We start from the raw sequence: 13,278 nt of genomic DNA, 5'->3' as shown, positions 1-13,278 counted from the left end.
TGATTTTTCACGGATTAAATATGACAGTCGCTAAACCAAGATTTTCGTTAAATGCAACACGGTGCAAACACAAATGTCAGATTGGCATACTATAATCGACGTTTAAGTGGAGCTTTACACAGGAGCAAGTACCATCGTGTAACGTAAAGTACCAACTCGACGAGTGTTTGAAATTTGGAATATATTTGAAATTTCATTCGACGATTCATGAAGTCGGTCGAGATATGTACAGTTTCCAGAGTTTTCGTCTCCCCAATTGTCAAGTGTCGCGAATGTGACATCATTTTTAGTGTCTTACCGTCACGTAGCTCATTTGTAATTTCATTTTTAGTTAAACCGACACAGAACATACAAAAAAAACAGTAATTATTGGAAATACTTGTGGGACTGACTTGGAGCTGTTACTCGATGTCACTTTATTTATTTACTTTACTCAATGTCTATGTATCCGTATTGGCCGTATCATCAAGTGTAAAATCGATGAGGAACGATTGATGTTACTTGATCGTCCACGATCGATATTCTGTGTATCTTCTGCCTTATATGTAATCTTGAACGGTGCAAACCACCCTAAGTAACAAAACTCCAATAAATGCTTTTAGTTCAGACTTTTGTATTAGTACAAGATTGTTTTTCTGCTGAGCATAGCGGTTAGATTCAGTTACAATAAGGTCTAAAATTTCATCGTCGAAAAAAATTAAAATAATTCTAAAGAATTTTTTCCTCCATAATTTTCATTTTCGGAACAAAAATTTGTTTGATTTGTTGGCAAATCTTCCTCTTGCCAGGTGTAAGTTCTCGGATTTACTCGTTGTTTTTTCAGCTTTGGTTTAGAAGAACCAGGAGTGATTTTTTTGCCAGTGTCATTCAAGAGAATGATCGTCTTCTAAAGAAAAATTGACGGCGTCGTTTCTGTTTCTCAAATTGAGTTCATCTGGAGCACGAAGTTGAGTCCAGACAAATTGTTAACGTTTACTAAATCTTCTTCTCCTGAATCTTCGTCAATGTCCAGCGAGGTGCTCTCTGGAGGAAAAATGGTTATTGATTCCACTTTTTCTACTATTTCGTAATCATTTTCAACCATTTTCAGAGCCTCGTGCAGAGAAAAATTTCTAAAAAATATTTAGGCGTTAGTTATGGAAATGTCCAACGTCCTATATACAGGGTGCGCCAGAACTCGCGCCCCAGAGAAAAATTCCATATAAGGTAAGATACCAGGAACATGAAAAAAATGTTAAAAAAATTTTATCTATAAAAATTTCGAAGTTATGAGGGTTTAAAGTTTGCACTTTGACTGTATTTATTTCTGTTGGAGAAATAAGGAAGCTGTATCCTAAATTGTAACTCTGTTCAATGTTATTTGTGGCTTTTATTGGCAAAATTTTTGTCCCTTTACTAAATAAGAGTAAAAAAACATATACAATATCATCAGTATCATTAAATAGAAACAAAAAAATGTCAAATGTCAACAAATAAATGTAAAAATTTTTTGACAGATAGAATTTTTTAAAAATTTTTTTCATGTTCCTGGTATCTTACCTTATTTGAAAATTCTCTATGGGGCGCGAGCTCTGGCGGACCCTGTATAGGACACATAAAATTGTCAGAAAAAAATAGTGAATTTAGTGTTTTTTTGAATTTGCTAATTACAGTTGATTTTTTTAATGCTTTGTCCCTATTTTACAAATATTCCAAAGCAAATAAATTATAATGTACTAATAAAAAAATTACTTACCTTGCAAAGCGTATCCCGTATTCTGCCATTTTCAAAAACTAACAAATTTACAACTGGAAAACTTTAAAGCACTTTATTGCACACGCCGATAATTGCGTCCGTCCAGTAGTGCTTACTTGTAAGAACTGTCCAGATGCAGCAGACAAGTTCAAACATGCAGGTTTATGCAAGTTTGACCTTGAATGCAACTGTTCTACATATAGGACATTGGGCATCTGGGTTAATGGCGAAACATTCCAAAGGGTTCGAGAAGAATTTGAAAATCGGCTTTATTACTGATGGCAAAATAACGGAGAGCATTTTGAACATTTGTTGTAGTTCTTAAGTTATTTTATTGCTTTATTGTACCACGTAATAACAAATCTATTTGATTTTTTGAAAAAACGCTTCAAAATGTCTCTCTCGCTTTCTCTTCAAATGATTTATTCGCATCTTTTACAACTTCTTCTAATTGCAACACTTTATGTCGCAAAGATTGTTCTCTGTTCTCTTGCCCACATATTTTAAATTTTAGCTTATCCACTTCATTTTGTTAAGTTGCTATGTTTTGTTGTTGTAGATCATCTTCAACCGTAAAATGTGTCAGAGTAGATTTCTTAGTTGTAATTGGACCAGAACTAGCTGATGCAATATCTTTCTTTTTCTGGGTTCAGCACTCTTTTTTGCAACGTTCGTGATTGATGTGGATGTAGATGCATCGATGGAATTGCTATAAACAATAGATTGTATAAAATTACCATTGATTATTACTTAATGTTTTATATGAAAATATTGTCACGCAGCAGTATTTTGCAATGCAATTGCTGCGATTGCAGGGTTACTGACTTTGCAGTTTCGGCAATTGTGTTCAAAGTACGAACAAAACTGGAGCACACAGAGAGGGGACGAATTAATTAATAGACCCCCAAGTGAGGGCAAGAGTAGTGGCGTCGGGACAGCGTCCGAGTAGCGTCGTGATAGCGTCTTTGCGGRTAGTTCCTCTCTGTGTGCGGTGCAGTACCTCTGGCGAAGTGTACGTGTGGTCGTGCCCACTTTTGGCGAATTATTGGAGATGTGCATGGCACTACGACTCATGTTGTAAGTACCCAATTTTATTTCCTATTATTTGTAAATATACATTTGTTATAAACCACCGACTTTTATTGCCTCACCCTCTGAGCAAACCCCCAATCACGCAAGACGTGACAATATCGAGTTTTTATTTACATTAAACAGTATCTACCTGTGCGTTTCAAGGTTTTTGGAGATCTACCTAGCACATGAGCCTGCATGTAGCTTCAAAATCGTTTGGTGTAAAATGTTTGCTGCTTTTTTTTTCTCTGGAGAAAACTTATCCTTTCTATAACAACGTCTCACCCATTCTTTTCGTAACCGAGGATCTTAGGGAAAACGGTGGAAACTTAAACTCTCCCCCATCTTCTTGGACTGTTGGCGTTGCTTTTGCATACTGCAACACTACAGGTATTTCCGCTACCCGGCATTTACAACAAATGGGCCCTAATCTAAAAATTAATATATTATTTTATTGTTTTATTGTTCATTTCACTTTTTTTGTATGAATTGGTTTGAGAGCTCTTTTATTCTCTGCACACATTAAAACAAATCTATTCAAGCAAAACTAGTTTTTTCACAATGACCAAATTTGAAATGACGACAAAAAGACAATTTTAACTTGAAAGATACTTTGTTTTCGCTGCAAATGTAAATCTCAAAAAATTGCACACTTAAGTGTGTTGGTCCTTAAATCGAGACAAATTAGTACATAAATGTAAAATAGGAAAAGACAATAAAAACCTAAACATGTCCTGGCTAAATCAGGACGTTGGTTATCTTAATTAGGCACTCTGCAATCTGCGGCTGAACGAGCATAACCTGACGTTACCATATAGCCATCTTACTCGCCCTTTAGTGTATCTCACTCCAAGTTACGAAGTAACTTTCTTACTTTATAAATCTTGGATTTATCCAGCATCGAGCAATACATTAATCTAAATTATGGATATGAGCGTTGTGGCGCGTATTAACGCGAATCGAGTGAGCCCCATCGGGTGCGCAGCCCCCATAAACTCTTCTTGGGGGCGCAGCGCCCGTGAACCCCATCGGAGGCGCAGCCTCCGTAAGCCCCACTCGGAAGTAAAGCCCCAATAAGCCCCATCGGGGACGCAGTCCCGGTAAGCTTTAACTGACGGGCGCAGTCTTTGTAAGCCCCGACTGAGGGGCACAGCCCTCGTGAGTCTCACAGGGGCGCAGCCCTCTTAAGCCCTGTTGGAGGCGCAGCCCCCGTTAACCCAACACGGGGTTAATTTTAAAATTAACATAGCTGAAGCGAATTATTTTGCAGTTTTTTAATCTAAAAGGTGGTTTAATTTTAAAATTATCGTATCTGAACTAAATTGTTTAAAAGTTTTGGGATGTCCCATCGTTTTTAATTTCTATTTTTTAAGTACATAAAAGTAATCATAATAAAATACATATCGCCTGTTAACGAAAACAAAAATACGGCTGTGTAACCCTATCACGGATTTACGGACATAATTTCGATTATAATTAAGATAATAATGTACTCACGCAGTTTTAGATATAGGAAATTAACATGGGAAATTAGTTTTTATTTTTTAATTTGATTGATGGAGCTTGTAGTGTTCGAAAAGGGCTATCTTATCAACATTTTTGTTGATTCTCCAATTAACTCCAGAACAACGGGAACCTCCAGTTGTACTGTTGTATCAAAGACATTATACTACTCTTTTAAAATGGGGAAATGATAGTCTACATTTACCAGTTTGTTACAGTTTGTACGAGCTTAACTTTGATATGTTTATGTGACAATATTAAGTTAATTACATTAATATATTTGGACTTTAAGCCTTTCTTTTAAAAAAAAATAATAAATAATTTTTTTTGAGGATTCTTTAATGGTTAGGGAAATTAAAAAATATATACACAAGGTTTTACTTTTGTCACTCTATCTATCCGGTATTTATGCGAATCGCGATTACACCCCGTGAGGCCCATCGGAGGCGCAGCTCTCGTAAGCCCTACTCGGGTGCATGTTAACCTCAACTGAAAAATTAGATTAGATTGTCTATTGAAGAAAAAACAGTTCTTTCCGCCTTTTCTCATTAAGTAAATGCAAATTAACCATCGATTTACAACAATTCCTGTAAAGAGTTAAGCAAATTAAAAATCAACGAACAATAATTACAAAACGGTGACACACAGGGCCGCAATATGAAATGGCCCGACGGGCCAATACAGCGTCCCAGACCAAGGTAAGCGAAGCGCAAACTTGTTGAACAAATTAATAACTTTCTCAAATGGTTGCTGAGTATTGCAATTTATAAAAAAAACAAATGCTTTAATGAACGAGTCCAGCAGGTTGACAAGATTTACAAGAACATTTACGAAAATAGAGTAAACCACAAGAGATGTTTAACACCATATCCACAATACAAACCAGGGAATCAAGTGTTAGTGAAACGTATGGTAAAAAGAAAATTGCCATGAATTTTCAATTGAACACCTCACACAGTTGTGAATCAGATAGGATGTCAAGTAACTGTCCAGATGGTTATGAATAAGGCTCAGATTAAATGCATAATCCATATTTGTTATTAGGAGGTATATCAACAAAATTATAAGTTTTCTATGCATATCTAATGTTTTTTGATTAATGTAAGACAAATAAAAAATGCATATCTTACATAGGTATTTTAGCAACTTGGTGCATATTTTAGGAAATATTGCATATTTGTGCATATTTTTTTTCAAATCACAAATTTCCGATTAAAAATTTCAGTTCAAGTTAAAGTTACGTTGTGCATATTTTCTTCACACATCAAATTTCCGATTAAAAATTTTAGTTCAAGTTAAAAATAAAAGAGTTTAAGAAAAATGATCCAATTACAAAATATTTTAAAGAGAAAACAACAGGTAATTCGTAAGCCGGACTTAAAGAATTATTATTACGTATCCTGGTGAGTATTTCTTTTTTAAATTTGTTTTATACAAGCTGAATATAAAGTAAATATGAAAACAAGCATATTTAGCATATTTCAGAGCATATTTTTTATTATCTTGTGCATATTTTTGTGAAAATATGTGCATATGTAAGCGCATATTTTACGAATTTTTCGTGCATATAATCCGAGCCTTAGTTATAAGTTTGTTCGACACATCTCACACTTGAAGAAGATTAGCTTCAAGAAAAGGGGGGATGTTGTATCGAACTAAAGCAGTGATCATAGGTGCAATGAGAAAGAAATAAGTGATGGAGAGAAACTTCAAACAATTTTTATGAGTTTTGTATAATTTCAGTTTAATAAAGGATTCACTAAAACAAACATAAAAGTTATTTATAAATAAAGTAACAAAAACAAAATATTTTTGTCGCAAAGCAACTTGCGAAAGTGTAATGGTGGTTGTATCGAGAGTTTGGTCAGGCTCATTATTCCTCCTGAATCACACTGTATATTGATATTGGAATTAACTGATATTCCTCAATACTCCACAAATCTGCTGAAAATCACTGCTGAAATGCCCTCGAAAACAAAGCATTTGGATTTTCCTCTGCCCCAATAGGAGTATGACAGTTATGATGACTACCTACAACTTCTCACTGGCGTTACGTCAACATTCTTCAAAAATGATTATCATTTCCAAATAATCAGCGGCTCATTACATGGTTAAAACTTATTAATTTAAACCACACAATTGACACCTAACACAAATTCGAGCCATTACACTCGTGTACAGCCTCCTCGCAGAGAAAATATTTGCAAATAGCGTCTTATGGCAACAACATTAGTGATGGGCACAATCGAATGAATCTTAACGAATAATTCGATAGTTGTCTATCATTCGAATTATTCGATAGTAGAAAATACATTCATTCGTTAAAAATCATTCGTTAAAAATCATTCATTAAGAAGAAACGAATAAAAGCGCAATACCGAATAATCGAATAAAATCATTTGTTTCTTTCTCACTTACAGTTACTTAATGTGTTTATCTCACTCTAATAATTCATTCAATCAAAGTGTGTACCTACTGAAATTTTGCCAAGCGCGTGATGAGCGTATGAAAACAATTTGGGTTTTAAGAAATTGCTATTAAAAAAAAAAAAAAAAACAAAACAATACGGTCTAAATTTTTCGCTTTTCAGTCATTAAGTGTCCTGTTTTTGAAAAAACTCTTTCTGCAGGCTCTGACGTCGCAGGTGTAGATAAATGATTTTGATTGAGTTATCGAAAGATTTGAATTATCGAATGAATCATTCTACCACCATTTATTTGCTTAAACGATTGAATAAAATATATATTTGAATGAATTTTAATGAATGATTCATTCGATAGTTCAAATCATTCGATAAATGATTATTCGATAGTCAAAATCATTCGATTGTGTCCAACACTAAACAACATGACAGAAAATTACAGTAATCTAGCTATTTTTTAAAACTTTTAGGCAAATTCGTATTATCTTTGTAACCTAGCAACAGATATAATTTTTCAAACACATTCTGAGGTGCCTTTCTGGGATTAGTGGAATTAAGGGTCTAATATCTTTCTTATGAAAGCAAAAGTGACTTCTTCGGCTGCACTTTTTGGCGACCTATTGCCGCTGGCAATTAATATTTTTCTCTGGGGCGCGAGTTCTGGCGCACCCTGTATGGCTTCCAGATGAGTCTATTATCCCAAATTATTCCTAAGAATTTTATTTCATTAAGAGATTTTAATGGTTTGCTGTATAGCATCAGTGGTGGACAGATGTTGTCCGATTTACGTTTCGAGAAATGTATTAAACTGGTTTTTGTCGACGAAAACTTAAATTCTGAAGAGTATGTCCACTTCTCGATATTAGAGACTGCGATTTGAAGAGACCGATGAATTGAGGTGATTCAACTTCCTCTGCACATGAGCATAAGGTCGGCAGCAAATAAGCTAACTTTCACAGGTGAAATCACTTTATCTGGGATATCGTTGATGGCAACAAGAAACAGAGTGACACTTAGAACAGATCCTTGAGAGACTTCGTTTTCGAGAATTTTTTGCTCTGAAAAAATTCCGTTGGCTCTTGTTCTAATTTTTTTTTTCAATAAAGAAGTTAGAAATAAAACTCACTAGGTTCTCTTGTATGTTCTAGTTGGCGAGAATTGATATGACTTCTTCCTTCTATACTGTGTCGTACGCTTTTTCGATATCGAAAAACACTGCAACTAAATATTGTTGGTTAGCAAAAGCGTTCTGGATTTCATCATTGTCAGCAGTTGATCTCCTAGTCCTGAATCCACTCTGAAACCTACATAGTTTTTGTGTGGCTTTTAAGTTTAATATTAATCTTTTGTTATTTATTTTTTCTAGTAATTTAAACATTGTGCATGTTAGCGAAATTGGTCTATAACTACTAAGAAGAAGCTTGTTTTTTTTTTAAGTTTACAGATAAGTAAGATAATGGATTCTTCCCATAAGTCTGGGAAACAATCTTCTTGCCAGATGATATTATATATGTTGAGCCTGAATCAGGGAGTTGTTTTAGAAATGCAAACGGAATGTTATCAGGTCCTGCACCTGTATTTTTACAATTTCTTAGTGCAAATTCAAATTTATGACGGGTGATAGGGACGTTGATAAGATTATTGGAGTTATGCTTGAGTTGGAACGGGATTTACAAATTTTAATGATTTTTTGTGTTGGAGAAATTTTGGGTCTAAAATGTCATCAGAAGTAAATTCTTGAAAGTGCTCTGAAAAAACTTGTGTAATGTGGTTGTCGGTTGATGCAAGAGAGTCATCTTTTCTTTAATGCACTGATGGGATGAAATGATGAAGAACCTTTGATTCTTTTTATTTTTTGACAAACCTGATTGATAGATGTGGCAGATATCATTGAAGAGACAAAGTTAGTCCAGGACTCTTTTATGCTCTGTTTTATTGCTAGTCTTGCGTTTGCTCGTAGACATTTATACGTGATTAAGTTTTCTTCTGTTTTATATTTGCGAAATTTGTTAAAGGCTGATTTATATGCTTTAATTGCTAAGTCGCAATCCTTGTTCCACCATGGAACTGGTTGACGATGGTTTGTTTTTTTTTTCCTATTACTTTCATTACAGTTGACTTTATAACATTAACAAAAGCGTTCATTGTATCATTGATATTGTTGTGCAGAATAAAATTTGGATTATTATTTTCAAAATCTCTTTAGATTTCCTGGATCTGTACTTGGGGTATGTAGAAAAGTTTATGGAAAAATTAGCGAGGCCTATTTTGATGGGGAAGTGATCGCTATTATACAGGTAAGGCAAAACCTCCCAGTAAAGACCTGGGCCACTTATTGGATCACAAAGAAAAAGATCAATATTTGAAATGGTTCCAGAGAACGAGATAAAGTGCGTTGGGTCTCCATTATTTAGTAAAAAGAGTTTATTTTCAGAAATGACTTTTTCTAAGAGCGTGCCTCGTCTGTTTGTGGTTGAGGATCCCCACAGTGAGTTATGAGCATTAAAATCTCTATTAGGATGAACGGGTTAGGAAATTGTTGAAGAAGATTGTCGATATTAGTCCTATTAACAATAGCATTTGGGGGAAGGTATAGGTTACATACAGTTATTTTATTTGGACATCAAACTGTAAGACCCACTACTTCGAGAGAAGAATTGTTCGAGATAGGCTCAAAATGAAGATTATTTTTAATAAGTATGGCGAAATCACCACTTGCAATTTTGCAGAGTTTGGTGTAATGTTTGATGAAAAGAGACTGATCGTTTTTCAGATTTCTGTCCTGGAAGCATAAAATGTTTGGTTGGGTATCATAAATTAATTGTACACATTCTTTTCTTTTAGAACCCATTACAGTTCCACTGATATTAATCGACTCGAAGATTTTTAGAAGAAAAATGACGTCGAGTGTTAAGAATCTTCGTCATCTTGAGTCGAAATTGTGATTAAATGCTGGCAGTATCTGTTATGTCCGTTTTGAGGTTTTTTTTAATTTTTTTCTTTAGTCTTTTCAGGCAATTTTTTAGTGAGCGATTGTCGGATTTGCTGTGTATCATTTCTATAAGTCGTTAATATCTTGGGTATACCGTTGGGCTTCAGATAATAGACTCGAAGGTTTTTAGAAGAAAAGTGACGTGAGTGTTAAGAATCTTCGTCATCTTGAGTTGAAATTGTGATTAAATGCTGGCAGTATCTGTTATGTCCGTTTTGAGGTTCTATTTGCATATAATTTTTAGTTTGCGTTCTGTTATGTAAAAACAGACATTTTTTTATTTCATTGCTCTTAAAACTTAGAGGGGAAAGAAACAACTGCGCTATCTGGCCTCACTAACGGAACTATTGAGAACGGGGACGTTATGTTTTACATTGTGTCATCCTAGTCTTTAGGTATCCGTAAGTTGAAAGAGTAAAATAATTAAACAGTATTAAAACGCTCCTTAAACGTAATAAAGTAATCAGTAGCAATGAAATCTAATAGATTTGTTACCAAAGTAATTACAAGAACAACACTGCTCCAACAATCAAATGCATTAAACGACCACTTCGGCTAAGTTCGTAAAATCTTCGTGACGAGCTCGGAAGGCAACTTTCAGAATTTATTAAAAAAACCTATTGGTTAAAAATAGTTTTATTTAATTAAAAGTCATTTTTAGATCAGTCTTTAACAGTAGATTGCCATTTCAAACAAATTTTTTTGCAAAACTCGAAAACTAAAAGCAATTTCGAAAATTCTTATTATTGATAAACGGTCACATTTTAATTGTACTTTACGCTACACTAGTTAGTTTAGGAAAAAACGCTTGGTTGTTACTGTTAATAACTACATCAGTTAATAATAAATTGGTGGTTAATATAAATCTACGGATTAATTAAAGATAATTATCTGTAACGTCTTTCGAAGAATCACAAAGGAAAATCACATGGGACACTTTAGAAGTGTAAAGAGAAATTGAGGGCTGTTTTTCCATCTTGTGCCCCTAAATTTTTCTCCAAGTTTTTAAGTGGTGTTGGTGTGAAGTTAGCGCATTGTAAAGCTAACATGGTTTTATATTTTTAATAAAAATAGTATAATATGTTATGAGAAGCTAAAGAGAATTTTTATATAGCAAGGCTGAAGTTTAACTACCGAGCTACCGAGGTAGCCGCGCTACATGAAGTCACTTTAGCTTTTTAGTTTTTTTAACTACGACAAAAAATAATCTAGAATTCATTAAAAATAAAAGTAATTCAAAGTTTCGAGATCTTGTTTCAGTGGTTATTTCAGTTTGCTCTGAAAAAAAAATTATATGGTGTCTGATAAGTGGTTGCATTTTGTAAGTTATCTAAATGCTTGAAAATTTTTTTGCATCGGAGTTTAATTATTTTCTATTTTTCTCCATGTCAGACATAGATTGCACACCCCCTGAAGTCGCTGAAACCGCTTTATAAGTTTGCTGCCCAGGCTGCAAAACTTTTCACTGCCGAAGCGGCAAAAATTATTGTCACTTTAATGACAATTATAAAAACATATTAGAAATGAGTTAAATAATGACACAGACTCATATAGGAGAAAATCAACCGCCAATAGATGGTACTAAAACATCAATGTTTTCCCCATTTGAATAGTTTACAGTTGATGTGCCAGATGTCTCTTTTCCTAATTTTTGCGCGTTGCTTAGACGACGGCGCGGTGACGTTTTGGTGGGATTTTGACGGAATTTTGTGACAACTTAAAAGTTTTATTTAATCTGTCACCTAACATTTTGTAGGAGTATTTTTTTACTTTTTATTTTTTGAGACATAAAATATTCTTATCGTTGCAGCAAAATTACTTCGTTCACAAATACGCTTGTTCAAGGTCAACGAAACCTCACAGCGCCAGCATACACTAAGCAACTGACCACCTATCTAGTGAAACCTTCTAATCTGTGGCTCAAGACTCAATGTCGTTCGTGGTTGTAGTACAACTTAACCACTGACTTAACCTTAATCTGAGATTGTAGTGTGTGCTGTTGTGAAGTGGTGTGTGCTGTATTACAAACTGAGAAATTCATTTAAAAAATCAATGTTTTGTTAAAATTATGATCCCTAACCACTGCCGCAACGTAATCTCATCCGGTCTAAGCGTCATTACAACAAGAGGCCTTTATCGGTAAGTTTTTCTTATTTATTGATGACATTTTGTTTTCAAACGTGATAGAATGATTGATGAACGGTTTCATTTGATTACAAATTACAAAAATTCTATATGTAATGGGGTAAACACACTCCAACATTCAAAAATTTACTTAAATGCATCTAGTGGCGAATCTAACCTCTAAAAGTTGCCGGGGCTGGAACCGCCGGGATTTATAATCTTACACATGGAAACTTGTTATTAAGTACATTGGCGGCTCGTGAAATTTTTAAGATGCGGTTCTGCGAAAATTTTAAAATCTATATACAAGGTGTTCCATCTAAACCCCACATTAGAAGTTGTGGAGTTGGAATAATCGTATTTATTTGAAAATTGGTACATAGCCATAAACCATTAAGTAATGAAAATATTTTCAACATGGCGGCATTTCCGGTTATACGGGAAGTCGGTCTCAACTTTCTTATTTTAAATGGAAAGGTATATTTTTTACTGCGTTTTTGGATTAATCGGGTTATTTTAAGGGAGTTTTCATCAGCTTTTTCTATACCTAAATTTAGCCGTTTATGAAATATTTGGAGCTTTTTTTAAAAATTTTTGGATCTGCACCTTACACTTTAAAAATCGGTAACTCTGCCATTTTTTAAGATTTTGAATTAGTTTTTTTGGCGTTTGAAAGAGAAAGCTTATATCCTTTTTTTGGTGTTTTCAAATTTTGAAAAACTGAATGCTGTAAAATACCTAACGCACAAATAATGTATGTATAAAACTTTTTGGGCGAAGACCGTTCTTCAATTAATTAAAATTTCGATTTATCAACACATGAGGGGTCTATGAGTTTATTATTTTCATCGCGAGATGATGTGAACAGAATCTTGCCGCAACAAAAGCAATTTTTCCTATTTTTGAATACTAAATAGATAAATTTGTGCGATAATTTCTTTCATCATCAATAGACTTTAATTACCATAAAGTGTCTCTTTTTTTCTGAAGGCCTAAATTTTTTTTTTCATTTTACAGCACTGGGTGTCGAAACTGCACAAATGCTTTGTAAAAATCAGATACCGTAACTGTCAAAAATGTGTGTTACTACATTACAAGCGAGGTGATAAATATGGCATTACACCGAGTGCTTATGTATACGATCGAGAGGCGCCATTAACACCGAGGTTTGTATACTATTTTATTCACAATCACATTATTTTCAGTCAAAAATTTGAATAAAATAAAATTCTAGTAATGTTAAAGTCCAAACGTGGTAGGCCATACAAATGGCGTTTGATTTTTGACATTTCAGTAATGTCAAAAAAAATTGAAATAATGTGTGAATCTGATTTAGAATCGTCGAAATGGAGCAGTGTACTCATCCTGAAGTAAGAGTGCTATAAAAGCAATTGAATACAAATTTAGCAAAATCTTATGCGTAACTTGACA

Source organism: Tribolium madens, unplaced genomic scaffold, assembly GCF_015345945.1.
Source record: "Tribolium madens isolate multiple individuals breed KSU strain unplaced genomic scaffold, Tmad_KSU_1.1 Scaffold_7;HRSCAF=85;Tcas5.2_LG10, whole genome shotgun sequence".
NCBI classification, from domain to species: domain Eukaryota; kingdom Metazoa; phylum Arthropoda; class Insecta; order Coleoptera; family Tenebrionidae; genus Tribolium; species Tribolium madens.
This window is presented reverse-complemented; position numbering follows the sequence as displayed.